Raw genomic sequence first — 19,340 nt, 5'->3', positions numbered from 1 at the left:
CTTCCATTCGGATCAGGGTCCGGCTTTCGCCTCTAAGGCGTATAAGGATGCCATGACTTCGATGGGGGTCCAAGTCAAGTTTTCGTCACCCTACAGACCCGAGGGTAATAGTGTAGTTGAACGAATGAACCGTGATTTAAAGCAATCTTTGACAGCCCGAGTTATAGGCACTGGCAGAAACTGGCTGGCTCACCTCTATGGCATGCAGCGTGCTCTTAATAATCTCCCTAGAAGGTCTCTGGGTGGGCGGACCCCATACGAAATGCTCTTTGGCATCAAGATGTACGTCCCTGACCTTGACGGTCTAGACTCGGTGGGTCGCGCCACTTCCTTTGACGCAGATGAACATTGCAATGTTTTACAGAATCTACAAAAGACCAGAGACAGTCTTGCAAAGGAACATTTGCCCTCCACTTCGGATGATGCGTTGCAGATCCCGGTAGTTGGCTGGCTACCCCAAGTTGGAGAACTGGTTCGAGAGAAGATCGACAACAAGAAAGAGTTTGGTCCCTCCTATCGAGCTCCAGTCCCAGTGCTTGGAGTGAAGGGCACAAGAACAGTCATTCTACCACCACTTCCAGGTCGTAAGGAAAACAGGTTTATTTCTATTGACAATGTCAAGATACACAGAGTGGCCGATTCTTCTTAGCATGACACCGGCTGTTTCCTGTCCTTCCATTGTGAGAAATTCAATTATGCCCACTGCTTCTAATAATGAACCTGAGGTGGCCATCGAATTACCTGCTGTTTCCAGTCCATTATTGAATAATTTACCAGGAACTATCCTTGATGAGACAGACTATACATACCCCACTGATTTGTCCATGCCTGACCTGCAAGCTCGTTTAGCCACGGAATCCAGATTTTCATTTGACTCTGCTTCCCTTGCCTCGAAAAAACCCTCTAAAATTGCAGTATATGCTAGCCTGTTTAAAAAACATTTTTTGATACCTCCTTGGATATACATTTGGCTGGTCCTTTTTTCAGTTTACCTTTTTATGTCAATTGGTTTTGTGTTTTATTTTTTTCGGATTATGAATGGACACTATGTCGAGGAGAGAACTTGCATTACTCATTTAAATGGAACATTGGCCCCACTTTCCTCTTCACATTCTACACACAGATTAAAAAGAGACTTGACTTTGGTTAACATCACAGCATGGCCTGTTCTGGATGGAATCGCGTGGGATGCAGTTCGTTTTCAGATTCATGGTCCAACGGAAGTCGTTAATGTTCCTAATGTACTGAGAGTTAATATGGGGGATGTGGTGAAACAAAACATTCGTTCTGATGATTGGGATGTTAATGCTGTGGAAAGTTTGTTTTCTGATTTGAAATACTATGCTGCTTTTGATGCTGAGGATTTATATTTAGAATCTGCTAATTATGGTGAATTGTTCTGTTACCAACATTATGGCAATCACTTCTTACACAAGACATCTTCCCGAAGGGATGCAGTTAATTTTACTCAGTGGGAACATTGCCCAGCACCTACACAAGGGAGTTCAGAAACGTTTCTTAAAAAGTATACTTATTTCACTGACTTTAATCAGTCCAATCCCGAGTCATTTTATTTTAAATTTAACAAACAGCCACTGTCCAAGGTTCGACTTACAAATACAAAATTGTTGTATTCGAAGGCCTTCCTAGATCAATTAGTTACTGGGGGGTATGAGTTATGGAAGGATACCATAGACCTTAAATCAGTTTGGGGCTCAAGGGCCTGGCAGGTACGAGGCACTGAGGCTTTGCACCGTGCATGTCTCATCCCAAATCATATGTGGTTTTTAAATGAAACCATTTCCCAGACCACATGCTTTGGATTGGCTACATCTAAAAGGTTGAACACCCCGTCTTTCCCGGAGTTGGAGGAATATGAGAATTGGAGTAATTTTACTAAATTGTCCATTAGAGAAATACAGGCTCTGCTTCTGAATTCCTCCTTTAACATTTCCAGTATGAATCCCAAGGGTTGGCTGCTTTGGCACCGTAGTGCTGATTCTTGCCAAAAAAGATTTTTAAATATAACTGACGGGTTTAAGACTGTTAGATCTGATCCCCGTTTTGATTTGAGTCATACTGTCACCTCTTACTCTGTGGGCAAGTTGTGTCAAGCTTGGCTGAAACATTCAACTTTACCTGCGGTTAAGTATCACCTTTCCAAACTGAATGCAGACGTGGATTTGAATGATTTCATTAAAGGCCCAGCTAGTGGCAGGTCGAAAAGATGGTTATATGGGGTTTACAATGAAATTTGGAAACTCTCACAGATTGAGGCTGCTTCACGCCTTAGGGCTATTGATCAGGCGAATCTTGAGAAAGTGCTTGCAGTTGTTGACAATAGCATTAACGTGCTTTCCTCTAGAATTTACACATTAGATAATATTGTGTCGTCTGTTGTTGATATTGTGCATGATGAAGTGTCTGTATTATACCATGGTCAAAATCAATTACGGTCAATCATGCAGTTTGCATGGACACTTCAGACTCTGAAAATGGGTAAAGTTCCCTGGGGATACATGAATGTTTCCTCTTTATTTGCACCGTTTAATTTGACAGACAAACAACGCTTGCTTTCAATGCGTGATGCTTCCTTTTCTATGCTACATATTGAAAGGTTGGAATCTTTACCTTTTTCTGTGGCAGAAGCCACTGCTGCTACGTGGCTTATCCACGGTTTAATAACGCTGCCTTTTGCTTTATATAAGTTTTCAAATTGTATGAAATATGTGCCAATAGGTCGTTTTGAACCCTTAGGTAGCGGTTTTCTTCATGAGGTCTGGTCACTCCCATACACATACAGATGTTTCAAGGATGAACAAGAAGTTTATCTAACAGGGGATGAGTGTAATGAGACGCCAGATCATTCTTTAATGTGTAGACACATACAGTTACACGGTTCATGTAACAAGGACAGACCGAATATGGCTTGCGTTTTACAGGGCACGCCAGTTCCTGCTATCATCCCCACGTTTAAATTGTTAGAGAATGGTAGTTATTTAATGCTCAATAATGAAAACTGTTGTGGTTTAATTAAAGGTATAGCTTTCATAGTAACGGTTAGTGAGCGAGTTATTTGCTGCAGAAATGTTCTTTATCCTCCCACACGTGAACATAGGGAGTCTTCCATTTGGCCACAGATACCGACCTTGGGAGCAGAATTCAGCGGCATGGCTAGAATAAGAGCTCTATTGTCCCAGAAAGAGGTGGCCTTGAGCTCGGCCCGTGAAACTTTCGTGCTTCACATTGCTAACACCCGTACGGAGGTTCAGGCTCTTTTAAACACTGATTTGCCTTTGCATTTCGGAGCCATGGTCCGTTTTATCTTTAACGCATCCTCCACAACGGGCCTAGCACATTTTTTTAAAGTTGTTAGCGGTGGTCTCGTGACTTCCTTTGAGAAGATTTTTGGAGTCATCCCTGCCTTCTTCCATTCTATTTTTTCATCCTTATTTGGAGGGTTCCCGTTTTTGCTTGCTTTAGCGGCTGGCGCATTGGTGGTTTTCTGCCTTTTTAAATATGGATGCCCTTCCTGTGCAAGACCACGCTCAGCTGCTACTGACGCGGTTTCGCAACCGCATGCTTGATTATTATGGCACACTGCCGTTGGCGACTCTAAGCACGGCTTTTGGATTATCTTTTCGTTTCTCCTATTTCACCTGTGTCCAGCCTGTATTTCGCTGCCTGACCTGTGATTTCCTTTGGGCCATTGATTTGTGTCTCTGCGGACCAATATCTGCTGACGTCGATTTTGATCAACTGATGAGTCCTATCATTGCTCACGAGTTGGTTTGTTCTGACGAAAGGATTATGGCCTTGGCGGTGGCACATGGACTAATGGGTCCCTGGGATGTGTTGTCGGCAGCGCAAAGTTTCTTGGAACGAAGTTTTCTTGAAAACCCACCGAGCTGTCCTCTGATGGTTATAGAGGATCCGGTGCTGGAAGATCACGTATGTTCCTTTCATCTTTTAAATTGGATGGCTGAACTGTTTTCGGATGAGGACAGTGACTTTCTCTTGGAGGCTGTTGCAGCTTACTTTTCATATACAGTCTTATCATAGACACTGCCTCAAATTGGCATGCTGATTGATAGCATTTCCTTGATTTTATTGACTTTTGGTCAAGACATTTTATTTTTGCTTGCCTATTGGCTTGAGCCACAGTATACTTGTGGGCTATTTTTTAGCATTAGTTTTTATAAATTGAATTTTTATTCATGCTCGTTTATAATTGGATTCTGCTCTCATGTGATGGCACTTCTGTTATCTTATTTAGTCCGTTCTCGGATCATGGGGGGGTGTTGTATAGCTCCTATATATCCCTATATCGTGTTAAGTTAGCATAGGTACGTTTGAGATTTAAACGCCATTTTTCCTTTCTTGCAACTTCTGCACACGACCATTATTTGTTGACTTAGCTTTCAACCTAGTAGTTTGCCGTGGTGAATGTGAGAATAATATGTTATTGCTCTGATATCTGCTTTGTTTAATAAAACATGTCTGCACGGAGAGTGCTGAAGTTTCAGGAGCAACACGATATGGAATTGTTATGAGGTCTGATCTCCACGCCTTCATAGTCATAACACAAGTGCAGCCTTTGCCAACTTGGGCTTGAGGCGGGATTGATATTGCTTTGCACGAGAATTGTTAACACACTTGATGCGGTGCACATGCAGAGAGAGCTGGTGTATGCTGATGTGATTCCTTCATGCTAGGACACTAAGGTATGGGCCCGCCCTAAAACAACCCAAAGAGACCTTCTTAGCTAATAATATAATATATGTGTCAGGGAGGGTGAGATATAAGTGTTGTTAACTCTTATTCATTACAGCATGTTAACATGCTGTCACCATTCGCTTTTTATGTCTTAGTAACTATGCTGATAATTTTGCTACTGATAATAAGTATACTTGTATTATCAAAGATACTGCGCCTGAGAAGACGGCATTAGTAAATAAACATTTCAAATGCACATGTGTCTTCTTTACTCCATGTTCTGGTTTGTAATGATAATATAACGAAAGAGTGTTCATGAGTCCCACGTACCCTGAGGTACTGTAAGTTCATGTTCTGGTTTGTCTAAACATTGGGTGTTTGAAATGTCCAATGAGACACTGTAGCTAGCTCGGTAAGGGGTGAGTTGGTTGCTAAGGTAAGTTTTGGGACATCCTAATTTGCCGAGGTTCCACTCCTCTGTGCACAGTTCTGTGTGAGTACAGAAACCCTGCAACAGTACACACCGCAAATAAACATATGATTGCCAAATGAACTATATCAATGACTGTATTAAAGTATAGCCATAGTTCTGCTGTCCCATATTCAAATATAAACTAAATCAATTACTGCATTAAAGATATACAAACACCACAGAGCAATGAGACACAGTAAGGTCAACAACAGGAATTTCCCCTTTTTATGAAGACCAAACTAAAAATGTTCTTCCGTCTGTCGTGATAGGATCCTAAACATTTTGCTCTTTCTAATATGCTTTGGCAGTCAATTAAAAAATGGAAAGGTATGACCTCATACATACCGGTTATCCCTTTGTAGAAATTTGCAGCAGGAATTATTCATACCTGCTTTTCATTATATTGGAATCAACTATGGGACTCTTGTGATTTCCTTTGAAATATCTCAGACATTATCAAGACTGTAATTTGGAAACTACACTCTGGGATATGTTCACACGTTTGTGATTTTTACCTTAATGAGACTTTATTTGTCATCTCCTGTTATCATATAAAATGTACCCTTAATATGCAATCCCTGACGAAGTTCCCTTGGCTTCAGGGAACGAAACGCGTTGGCTGTGTGAGTTTTTTAACAACTTCAAATAAAAAGATTGATGGACTATACTTGTCTCATATTGATTGACTTCTACCGGAGTGCACCTTCCTTATTCATGTATGACCTCACACACTCCTTGGGTGTTCTGCTTCGTCATCGGCCATCCTTGCTCGCCAGAGACTTTTTTTGTGGCGGCCCGGCTCACCTACGGAACTATAGGGAGCACTTGTGGATGAAGGATGGATGTTTGGATCCAGGATTACAAGAGGTAAAAATCTTGGCGACCTTCAGGGAAGAACTACCATTATTCTGTTCTTGAGGAAATTAGATGGTTAAGAGCGACAGAGTTGTCTAGGAGTCGTGATTGCTCCTGCATCTGTGAGTCGACATGTTTCAGCCTTTGGCCTCAGAAGGGGTCTGCGGCTTTCGTCAAGACCAGGGATTCCTCTTTTCCTAGGTTGCTATTATAAACTAATTTACACATACAGCAGGCATACACTCACACAATACTATTTGGTATATGTTCCTTTCTTCCAGCTACATTGAAAGAACGCTTCATCAATATGTCTTTGGGTGGCCCTGTGTTAACATATACCAAAAAGACAAAAGGCAATTTTTAGTCAACAAACAAAAGAATTATTTTAAGGAAGGAGTGCCCCCAAAAGGTCAGCTGGATTCCAGCTGAATGGACAGGATCATGCTGCCCACGCTGATATTTTGTGTTGTTGTTCAAGTCATACTTGTGAAATACACCTCTAACAGAGAACATCAGAAAACACTCCGTTGTACACTGCACATCCCATTCTAGGTTTGGAAATTCTTGTTGTTGACCTTACTGTGTCTCATTTGCCCTGTGATGTTTGTGTGTCATTAGCCGCTTCCATGCGGTGCACATTTCCCCCCTGTTCGGCAAATTCTACATGTGCACAAATCGGATGCCGCACACGCTCACCATGACGTCAGACGGCGACGAATGGAAGAGGTTAGAGGGAGGATGCAAATGTAGACTGCCCATACCTTTCTTCTTTCTCACTTGACCCCCCCAAAAAAAAGTGTGACATCATGTGTACATTGGATCATATCTACAGAGCTGCTCTTCCCCAATATTATAGAGACCCAGCTATTTTTCCAATCTATTATGCAAGTGCCACAATGTTATCCACAGTGATGGTCCTCTGTGTCTGAAAAGGATCTTTTTTCAGCTTTATCTTGAACAGGGTCTATGTATGAAATTCTGCCTCCACTAAAAAAAAAAGCTACTGAAAGAGGAAGGGGGATATGGGGTCACTCTGGAGCTCCCCACCTGAGTATTATTCTAAGTTTCACTGCAATGGATATCTTCCTTGTGCCAGTTTCCATTTTGTAAAACGTATGGCAACACCATCCCATTTCTAACCATCTATGTGTTACCCCTCCTGGCATGCCTCCACTTTCACTTTCACCTCAACCCATCAAAGTTTTAAACTGTGCTTCTTCCTGCACCTGCCATTCATGCCAGTCTCCCATTCTTACATTTTCTTTCCTCTCTTCATCTCCCCACAGCATTAACTTTCATTCTTCTCTTTCCTATCTCAAACACATGTACTCTCTGGGATGTATCCCTATATTCCAGCTTTATGATTTTGCCTGTTACTTATCTGCCATTCCTGACACCCTATTCTACTCTAGGTCTTCAGACATCTCCTCCTCAGTCTTCCCAAGTCTCTCTTTCTCTTGCTTCACCCCACTGACTGTCTTCCCTCTCTTGACCACCACACACCTTCTCATCAGTACATGTACATGTATTCATGGCCTTCCATGGTACAGCAGCTACTCATTCTTATAATGGATATTCTGTTTTACAACTTTGACTCCTTGCTCTTTTCAATTCGAATTATGATCTTTCTCACTACAGCTGCTAAGTCCTTGAACACACCTGCCTCCTTCTCTTGCTGGAGTCCTCCTCTTTTGCTTTAAAAGGATGTCCTTTGCATTTTTCTCTCAAACTGCAGGCTTGAATCACTTTCTATAAATTGTCCAACCTTATGTACTGTTTGTGCAAAAAGTTCCTACCTAGTACTTTAGTACAAACTAAACTGACCTCCTCCAGATCCAGGTTATGAGACACTGGGTCAGCAGTTCATGTTGCTTGTGAGGGGATCAAGCAAGTGCTGTATAATACTTTCAGTATAAGATTATTGTGTCGTTTAGGAATAGGACACTTTACAACGCAAACATTTACAATGCATGCCTTTACAACACGATTTTTACATCGCAACATCCATTACAACACATTTTTTGAAACTACATTTACAATGCATTCCATTACAACACATACCATTACAACGCATACCATTACAACACATAATACTTTTAGGGCAACAGTAGGGTAAGTGTTGGATAGTGTAGGGGTAAAAATTACTATTCCCACTCCAGTGAGTACAACAGTAGGGTAAGTGTTGGATAGTGTAGGGGTAAAAATTACTTTTCCCACTCCAGTGAGTGCAACGGTAGGGTAAGTGTTGGATAGTGTACGGATAAAAATTAATATTCCCCATTACTTACCTTATAATGCATTGTAATGGCATGTGTTGTAGTGACATGCGTTGTAATGGCATGCGTGTAGTGACATGCGTTATAATGGCTGCGTTTTAATGGCCTGCAATGTAAAGGGAGTTGCGTTGTAAGGACTGTGTTGTAAATGTTGTGCGTTGTAATGACTGCATTGTAATGGTTGTTTCCCGTTGTTTAGACCCTGCAGGTGGCCTACCAGGGCACCAGGTGTGCGGAGGTCATGGCTCTGCTCCCCTGGCTAAGGACCACCCCCCATATCTAGAGAGCCCTGGCTGCCTGGTGCGGATGTCTCCGATGAAAAGGCATGTGCCCATGTGGTGGATACACCTAAATGATGAACGGGCTTCATGTTTTTTTCCACCCACTAGACATTAATTTTTGCATCTTAGAAATAAACCCCAAAGCAGGGGTTTCGTTCTGAAAAGCAGAATATTAACAACCCTCATGCACTTGGTATTTTCTACACATGAGGGTTATTGGTTATTTCAACAGCATCGGTTTCCCTGCCCTAAGTAGGGCTGGGTGACATGCACTGTGACCCTGCACCCCAGTGGCAGACGGGCCATCAGGTCAAGGGTTCCAACAGGTGAAGCCAGCGGAGTCTCCATGGAAAGAAATACAGTGGTTCCCCCACCTCTAAATGGGGTGGGGGAACTGTGAGGTGGGGTGGTGGGATCTTTAAATCACTCTGTAGCAAGTAAGAAGTTGAGGAGATGGTTTAGGGGGTTCAACGAGCTCCCGATCGACATCAGACACGCCCCCTCCCTGAACACCTTCAGGAAGACTCTCAAGACCTGGCTCTTCAGCTGAAATAGAACTGCTGACCCCTCCTCCCTACTGTGTGTGAGTGTTTGATTGGTTCAGATGCTCCGTCCATCACCACCCCCTTTTGGACCCCTCCTCTCCAGCGCCTTGAGACCCTCACGGGTGAGTAACGCGCTTACAATTCCCTCATTGGTTTATTAATTGGCTTTGATTTGTTTTTATGAATGTGTAGGCCCTCATTGCAAGCTGAAACAAATATGATGGAGAATTTACCACAAACTGTGAGTGCCATAACCCTATGGTGAGGTATTACTGCTGGTGGTAAATAGTTCTAATACCAAGTTTTCAACAGAAAAATTACACATAAAACGCAGATCTGTTTTAAATGCACCGTATTCAGTGTGGTTTGCTTTTTTGTCCCCAAGCCATATATCCTAATACGTTTTGGCCAGTATGACCAACAGGAATTGTCACAGGAAAGCTGAAAGGATGTGCTAATTATCACACAACTCGTAATTCCGATCCATGTGCAAACTCTTGTTTTTTTAGGAATCAGAATGTAGCCTTTTACTTGTACTAAGGTCATAATATACTTGATATGATGGTGATAAAGCAGGAATCTGCAGATTTTGATGGGAAGTCAGTACAGGCAATCACCCACCTTGACCTGAAGCAGAGCTGTGTCTTCACCTTTCATAAAATAGACAAAGCGAGATATGAGGTTCGGAACGCAGGCGTGCGGGCATTCGCTTCACCTCCTAGTAGGTGAGTAGATAAGCGGTAACTCTTCTGTTTCCGACACCACGCCATCCTCCCCATGCTGTACAGATGGACAGCAACTGAATTACACCGATCACGGGCTCCTGTTGATGTTTAAAATAACAGCTCTCAAACCATGTACCCCTCACCTAAGGGACATAGTTTTTGAGAAAAACTAGCCAACACCTATGCTTTCCATTTGCTTTACACCAAGGTTAGCCTCAGAACTTGGCATCAAGGCACTCTGCACCCCTCACTAGGTGACGGCCGGGTCTCATATGTAAAGGATTGTTTTTCTTATCTTTGTTTCTGGTCCTCAACCTGATTGTCTCCTTTTATCCAGTCTTCTGCTCTGCCTCCATTCCTCTCCTCACTTCTGTTTTTGCTCCTCTCCTCACCTCCAGTCTTCTCTCAGCCTCTGCCTGCACTTCATTCCTTGTTTCCTTCTCCTCTTCTCATCTGGTCTTCTCCTTTCTTTTTTTTCTTCTTTTTTTAAAATTAAGTTCAAAATATTTGATTGAGTTTTGTTTAGAGACAATAAACAAAGACAGTACAGAAAATAATATTATATAGCGAAAATACCTAATCACAATTCATAAATTACCAAAGCCAATAAAAAATTACAGTCGGCAAGAAGATGTTACATATTCATATGAAACATAAAAGAGGGAAGGAAGGAGGGTACAATTATAAAAATAAATGCTTTAAATATAAATAGAGCACTATATCTTATAACTAGTATAATCTAATTGTAATAAAATTAAAAGTTAAGTTATAAATACACCATTAAGAGGATAAATATACATCAACAGGTAACCAATAAGATTGATAAGAGATAGAATTATGAATAAACCCATTCATGGATAACTGAGCACCTCTTCTCGTAAAAATGACCCAAGACCGCAGATAATATAGAAACATCTTTCCAACAAAAAGTAATGGATTTCAATTGGTCTTCTCCTTTCTAACGCATTCTCCACTTCATTCCTTGTTTCTTTCTCCTCTTCTCATCTCTGGCGTTCTCCTTTCTAACCCATCCTCTACTACACTCCTTGTTTCTGTCTTCACTTCTCATCTCTAGACTTCTGCTCTCTATCTCAGCTTCTGCATCACTCCTTGTTTCTGTCTAGTCTCCTCGTCTCTCATCCTCTCCTCTCTGCCTCAGCCTTTACGTCACTCTTTGTTTCTGTCTTCACTTCTCATCTCTAGACTTCTTCTCTCTACCTCAGCCTCCACTTCATTCCTTGTTTCCTTCTCCTCTTCTCATCTCTGGCATTCTCCTTTCTAACCCATCCTCTACTACACTCCTTGTTTCTGTCTTCACTTCTCATCTCTAGACTTCTGCTCTCTATCTCAGCTTCTGCTTCACTCCTTGTTTCTGTCTAGTCTCCTCGTCTCTCATCCTCTCCTCTCTGCCTCAGCCTTTACGTCACTACTTGTTTCTGTCTACTCTTCTGGTGTCTCACCTTCCCTTCCTCACCTCAGCCTTTACTTCACTCCATGTTTCTGTCTACTTTTCTCTTCTTCACCTCAGCCTTTACTTCACTCCTTGTTTTTTCTACTTTTCTCTTCTCCACCTCAGCCTTTACTTCACTCCTTGTTTCTGTCTACTTTTCTCTTCTTCACCTCAGCCTTTACTTCACTCCTTGTTTTTTCTACTTTTCTCTTCTCCACCTCAGCCTTTACTTCACTCCTTGTTTCTGTCTACTTTTCTGTTCTCCACCTCAGCCTTTACTTCACTCCTTCTCTTCGCTGCTCAAACTCGACACTTTTCTCTCTCAACACAGCCAAACTGATTGACCCCCCCCCCCCCCCATCAATGCCTCAGTTCGGGGATACAAACTTTCTTCCATTTGATTATTTTGAAATAATCATATCAAAGAAGTAAAGTTTGTTCATTGAATGTTGTTATGCAAGTTATTTGCAGGGGCTGGCTGAATTGTTCAGTGTTCTCTATCAGTTTGAAGTCAGTGGGGTAGGCATTTTTTTTCAATATGCCCATTTCATGCTTGACCGTCAACCCAGAATTGAGACTTTCAGGTCTAGTGGCCAGGCCTTACAGTCATCTAAAATCACTATCTCAACACACCACAGCCAAACAAGTTGGGGGAACCATCTCTAGTTTTTAGTGTTAGTGCTGGTAGACATACCACAAATTACACAGTATTGAGTGACACATCCGTGTCACGTGCCCACGCCTTTCTCTGGATCAGGACCTCAGCGCTGAATAGGAATATGTCTAGTGTTCATAATGCAAGTGTAGTCTGACTGAGTTTCTGATTTCATATAATATCAATTTTTTTTCCAAAATATTGCCCCTTTTTATGGTTTTCCTAGCTCTTGTGAGAATTATGCGTACTTTGCAAGGAAATGGGTATATTAGCTTTTACATCACTGGTCTTCAGACCATATATAATTTACAAAAGTGCTGTACACATGGCTTTTTTATCCAGTCTTACTTGGTACTTGCCTTGCCTTGCCTTGCTCAATGACCCATTCATGTACCTTATAAATATTTGGTTGTGTGGCTTTTTGTGTCATGCATTCATAATAAATCCGAAATTAGTAATACAAAACTCCAGCCCATTCTTTGAGGGATGCTGTGCCTGATCCACCAAGACATTTTAAAGAGTCATGAATCTACCCCTTAAAAATTATCTTTTCTAGAAGCAAAAATGCCTAAAATGTCGAAATCATTGATGTATGTGAATAAACCCACTTAAAAACTGCTGGACCTTCTTCAAGTTACAAGTTTTTCTGAGCATATATTTTTCATTTTTTTCCAGAAAATGTTTTTCCCTCTCTAAATCCCCTTTCACCTCTTGGATGCGTGTGATGATTTTTCATACTTCATTTTCAAATGTATTCAAATGTTTTTGGAGTATATTTAGGTGTATAATTGGGGGTCAAATGATTCACTTCAAACGTTTGTGGGCACCCCTAAAGCTACAACTTTGCGGGTATTTACTACTTTCTAACAATCACCCCCTGGCTTGCCACTTGAAAAAGCCATAGTCACACCTCTAATCCTAAATTTATGCGGCCAGAAAACAATCCATACGTTTATAATGGCGCCATGAGTGCAATTTGTAATTTTATATTTGTGACTTTTTTGTGTAGACTTAAATGACATTAAGATGTGCAAAAAAGTTAGTGAATCAGGACCCTCCGACTTCTGTCTATCGTACTCCGCTAACTCTACATCTGCATTGTAATCATAATAACTTGTTTTTAAATTGTGTGTCATACCACACTTCTGCTATTTCTAAGTGCTGGAAATAACTGCCTTCACTATTATCTGATTAAGGCCCTCATTATGTGTGATACCGAGAGGCATAAATACAATATCTATTTTTGTGATGTTCCCATGGCGATAGGGGCCTTGCCTTATTTACAAGGCAGCGTTAAGCCACTTAACATAGCTTAACGCTGCCTTGTACATAAGGCACCCTTTCACGCTACGTTTAGCGTGAAAGGGGCGTGCAGTGGGTGTTGTGGTGGGCGTTCCACTGCAACACCCGTTGTATTTGACGCTGCCCCCTATGTACAAGGGGGGGCGTACATAGGAGGCAGCGCCAAAATTAAGACCAGGAAAACCCTGTTCCTAAGGTAATGAAACGAGTGAAATGCATTATTTGTCCTCGTTTTTGCTTTTTCCATGTGTGCTGCCTTTACAGAATGGCATTTTAGTATTGTTTATGCGCAGGAAGGGACACCTTCCTACACATAACCAATCCTCCCCTGCACACAGACCCCCTTGCACTATGGTGCAAAGGTGTCTGCATTGGCTGCAAGTTGTGAAACTTAGCGCCATCGCAGGGGGAAACGCAAGGCTGCATCACATCCTTGTGAATATGGTGCAGCCTTGCGTTTGCGAAGTGGCGGTGCGTGTCGTTAAACCCAGGAGGCTAACAACATGCTCCGCCACTTCGTCGTACATATGGCCCCCCCGGGTTTCTCAATAATACTAGATGTTGAAATTTTTAGTAATCGCAAATTGAACCCCTAGCGGGTCCCATGCAATGGGGACTAACATGAGGAAAATCGACCCAGAGGATTTGCCCCTGTAACTCTGCTCCACATGTGATTTCCGATGAGGCCGGTAAGGCCCTTAACAGACCCATCGAGTATTACAGGCTACTGTCGTAATCAGGGCCTTATGTCACTCATTCTGAGTACCCCCAAACCCGTGATCCTCGCCTGCCCTCCCATCACCCCTCATGCCATCGCCCGCAAGAAAATCAATGCATAAAATTGTAGTCAAAACAAGAGAAAGGCGGCCGTCTGCTCGATCAACAGTGGTGTATTGTTGCAGGTGCAAGACGCACAATCGCAGCGCCTTGAGTGACGCGCCTAATGAAGGGCTCTTGGCAGGGATGGGATGGAAAGCCAGGCAGACACATGATCATGTGTAGTTAATGAAACTGCTCAGTGGCATTTCATATGTGTTTAACAGAACTCCAAGGCTCGGAAATCCATCACAATCTTAATGGCCCCTATTTTTCCAACAGACACAGCTTGACAGCCATTTTTTTAAGAAAATGTAGCCCATGATATCCTTGCCAATTACTCTTTTTACGGGGTGCTTGTAGAAGTGCTCATATTTCCTGTGATATTTTTTTGATTTGTACACAAGGAAATTCGGCGAGGCAGCCCGTCGCCTGCATTATTTTTTCCTTTTGCTGTTAAGGACATAAATTATTTTAATAACAATAATTCGGGGTACGTTTGCTGTTAAATTTACGCGGCAAGCGCGTCGTAATTTTTCATTTTTAGACAAATTATGACTACTTTAAGAGTGTTGTAAGATATCGGAACGCCTTTGATCGGAGCAGATGCAGGCGACTCTATTGTTTTATACACATTAAAATATTCATGGTCCCCCTAATGCATGTTAAATAGTTATTTAAGATGCAGCGATTTTTATGAGGGCTAATTTATGCACTATGTAAAACTACACGGAAGTGCACAATAAAAGAGATTCAGACACCCTGCCTTATTTACTCCAACGCGTGTCTGCTTAATAGGAGATTACGACTTCCATCAAAAAATCAGAAATGACTAAAACATCCATTAAACTAAAAAGGAATCGCATACGCTTTCTCAGCTCTAACCTTTCTGCTTTCATTAAGACTCGAGCTAAAATCTTTTTTTCAACATTGGGCAAAATGTTTGTTGCAGTGATCAATTGTACAGCAATTGATGACATATTTCTCTGAGTTAAATTGACTACAGCTTCCTTGTGTGGTTAAGAGATTTGGAATTGACTTTATTCCTCTTCTCTCCTGTGCTCTTTCAGTTCATATTGTTGACTGTGCCATTGGGCTCCATTTTAACACTGTGGTCCCCCCGGGGGACCTGAATAAATGTTCTCTCCCTAAATGACGACATATGCCAGTTATAGCTCCCGAAAGAAGAGGGCGCGAGCAGGGGGGAGCAGAAGGTGGATCAAGCCATCCCCGCAGACTTCATCCCAGAGGAGCTGGACCAGTTGAACGATGAATTCTATATTTTTCATGCATGGACTTAGTTTCATTTTCCGGGAGATCAATTCTTTATTCCTGTAGATTAATCCTTTTGTCCCAGGGGGCTCAGTTTAATCTGTTGAGAGATGATTCCCTTATTTCAGGAGATAAATTCAACATATCTGGATACCCTGGGGGAATACTGGTGGATTGCAAACCCCGGTACCAACGTGAGGGCCATAGACGGTGCAGCTGCTGTACGGATCCTCTTTTAGTGCGCGCCTGCCGGAGGATTCCCGGGGGACAGGTCCCGTTGAATATAGGGCAGACCAATGCTTTCGAAGAGATGTACAGCTTGTAATGCACCTCAGCCCAGGCAGTCCTATCAGAGTATACCTAAAGGAGCTAATGTATAGTTGTGCAAACACTGCAACTTTATTAATACCTATGCCCTACACCTAACAACTCAGGTCAGGAGTACAGCAGTATGAGTATTTGAAAACATATTGGTAAGGAATAAGGGCAATTTCTAGAAGTCTCACAGCTAATTGAAAACATAACTAAGATATATCACCCAGAGAACCGATACCGCCTATTTTCATTCCCCCGCAGTATTTTCCAGTCAACTCACGCTTGTCATAAAATTTTTCCATCCAGGAATGGTCTGCTATCAGTGAACCTTTTTTTTGCATACATAAATTGTAAAGAGCAGCAATCTTTGAAGTCCACACATTGGTAAATTCTCAACCTCTCACAGAACCTTTGACTTTTGGTGGCGAGTGTAGTGGTGACCTCGATACTCTGCTGCGGTAAGTTGTCTGGTGGGCCAAGACCCACAGTCTGCCATGTCCCCCTACATGAAGTTCTGGACACCTTGATCGCCATGCACATGCTCATGGACACACATGCACAAAGAGTATGTGGTTCAGTCGCCGGTGCTCAGTCCTTTAATTCATACTATGATGCCACCTAGGGCACAACCATCAAAAAGAGTAACCCAAAGGAGAATCAGTCCCCTCTCACACAAGGAGATCCCACCTACTATGCAGTCAGACATATCAACCCCAGCTAAACATGTATTCAAGAAAATACTACAAGAGGAAAATGTGAACAAAAGAAAATGTGAATGATAATAAGTTGGAGTATTCTTATGACAAAGTCATGATATTTTTGTGATAATCGGACACAGTTCTGAAGCGAATATCTTGGCCCGCTGATTCTTCTCTCCACCCCCCTCCCCCGCCCGGTACTCCAGGTGGCTGGGGGGATGTTCATTCCATAAGGGCAGTGAGCAGGGAGCATCAGACAATAATGGGAGTGAGGTAAACAGCTTGTCACTCAGCAAACTTTTAAAGTGTGGCAATATGTGTTCAATACCAGGTAATGTTCAATCAATCAGGCGTTTGTTAAGCGCGACTACTCACCCGTCAGGGTCTCAAGGTGCGGGGGGTTAGCAGGCTCCAGTCCATCAAGGAGGGGGGGTCTGTCGAACAGCCAGGTTTTGAGGTCTCTTGCTAAGATGGGGAGTGATGTTGTCTGTTTGAGGTGGAGAGGCAGGGCGTTCCAGGCTCGGGCCACGAGGAAGGAGAAGGAGCGTCCTCCCAATCTGGCCTTTCTGGTGCGGGGGACCTCAGCGTAGGAGAGCTAGGCAGATCATAGGGTCCTCTGGGGTGCGTGGAATTTGAGTCGGCTGTTCGGGTATGCTGGTCCGGTGTTGTGGAGGGCCTTGTGGGTGTGGGTGAGCATCTTGAAGGTGACCCTAGCTTCGATGGAGAGCCAGTGGAGTGTGCGCAGGTGCTGGGAGATGTGGCAGTGTTAGCATTAAACCTTTCCAGAGGCAAGAGTTCAAGGAATAGACTCAAATAGTGTTGGTCATTTATTCACTTGATATGGGTCCAGTGTCTCCTACTTGGAAGCCCCTTTCTTCAGCATTTCTGCCTGTGGTCATTTCATGAATTCCTCCGGTCAATGATGCATGGTATCTTTAAATCACGTAACAGAAAGTATCAATTCAGGATCCATTGATACCATGTCCTTGACCAGTTTCTCGAACAACATTGATGCGAAGATGTCAGTAGATATGTGGGTTTATTTTTGGAACTCCCTCTGGAATCTATTTTGCCTCTATTGTCTTGCAAGGTTCTGATATGCACACTACTTTGCTCATAGTTTCCATGAACCTCTCAAGTTTGCTACTTGCCTGTACCATGTGGAGTATCTTTCGACGTGCTATGTTCAGAGAATAGAAATGCAGGGAGAACTTGTGATCTTGAAATGTTGGCCATTTCCAGTCCAAATTTCAGCAGGCAGCACATATTTGGAAAACATCTTTTCAAATTTGGATATCACTTCCTCAGTCACTGTCATCCCCTGGAATTCAACTGCAGTAAATGTGTTAACCTCATTCACCACAGCAAGGTGGTCCCTGGAAGGCATGCACAAGCAGCACTGCAGGCCATGGGCTCTCTGGAGTTCTCTTGGTGGTGATAAGATGTAGAGTATCCCTTTGACCTGTCGGACGTGGCAGACATCGAGCAACCAGCACTTTCACTTTCCTTTTAATGTCAGTGAACTACACCTTTTTGTGAATTATCATTTTGGGTTTGACAACTTTTTGGTCATTTGGCATGGACCAGCAGGATGTGGGAGAACGGATAGCTGTGCAGCCTGCTCGCAACAACAGGCAGTGCTCTGTCACTGACAGTTCATGTCACACATAGTGCAGCACCTCCAGTGCATATTTGGTGTGGTGTGAGTGGCCTTTGTAGACATTAAGACATTCATTATTAGCCTCTTCAGGCTTCACAGTGTGCAGGCATTCATCCTTGAGTGTGGCAGTGGCCATGCCTTCTAGGCTATTGTCCTTGACCTGTAATCAGCCACAACAATGCCTTCTTGGGCATATCTGTGCCAGAAAAATATTTAGGGCCCAATTATGAGTGTGGTGATCCAATGAACCACCAAACCGTAGTGGAGGTCATCCCGCTGTATTACGAATACGGCAGTGGGACCACCACAGGCCCGCCGCAACTGCTGGGGACCATGGATCCCGCTGCGGTGGCATGACGGTCAGAGGCTCTGATATGCTGGTGGTGCCGTTTTAGCACCACCTAGCATATTAGGAGTTTCCTCACCACACAGTTTTCTTGGCGGTGAGGCTGCCATGAAAACTATGGCAGAGAGGAAACAAAGGGGGCTGTACAGGGCACTCTGTTGCCTCAGGGCCATGGTGCCTGCAGGGGGGCACATGTTGTGCCCCTCTCTGTGCATTCCCCCATTTCCTGCATGGCATAGACTTTATAGTCCAGGCCATGCGAGAACAGGCTTAGGTGTTCCCATTGCAGTGCCTTTCCAAAGGACCACCCGCCAGATCACAAGACAACTGTTATCGGGCAGGAGGCCGGCAGTTGAGTTTGGTGGACCTGGAGTGGGGCACTGGCATAGCAACCTGCTCCACGACCACCAAACTCATAATCAGCCTCTTAGTCTGTAGGAATACTTGCACCTAATCAACAGACAAGTTAAAACAAGTTTTTTCTACAATTAAAGTATCTACTTTTCTATTCTGGGTGGTGCGTTGGAAGCCGACCCAGTAAAAGGGGCACCTGGGTTTTATGGTTGGTGCAACACCTTACATTGGTTATCAATAAAAGGAAATGGGAAAAGGATCTATGAAGATGAGTGCTGGTATAGTGTACACATCTCTGTAGAGGACAACTCACCCAGAGGGAGAGTTACGAGTGAAATATAGAAAGCTCTTTAAACGTAATGCCACCGGGAATCTGTTACAAGTGAAGAGAAGCCCTGTAGGTAGAGACAGGAGCATCGAGGAAGGTAGACTATGACTTGGAAAGCCACATTTTGATCTCTAGAAATGCTAGAAGAAGAACGGAAATCCAAAGAGAGAGAGAGATACAGTAGATTAGGCAAGAGAGACTTCCCGCCTTGGCCACCATTCATAACACAACTAAGGGGAGAAAAGGGGTGAGTCTGTAAAGCAACTGCATGTGA

Source organism: Lissotriton helveticus, chromosome 5_1, assembly GCF_964261635.1.
Source record: "Lissotriton helveticus chromosome 5_1, aLisHel1.1, whole genome shotgun sequence".
In the NCBI taxonomy this organism is placed as follows: domain Eukaryota; kingdom Metazoa; phylum Chordata; class Amphibia; order Caudata; family Salamandridae; genus Lissotriton; species Lissotriton helveticus.
Note: the sequence above shows the minus strand (reverse complement) of the source record.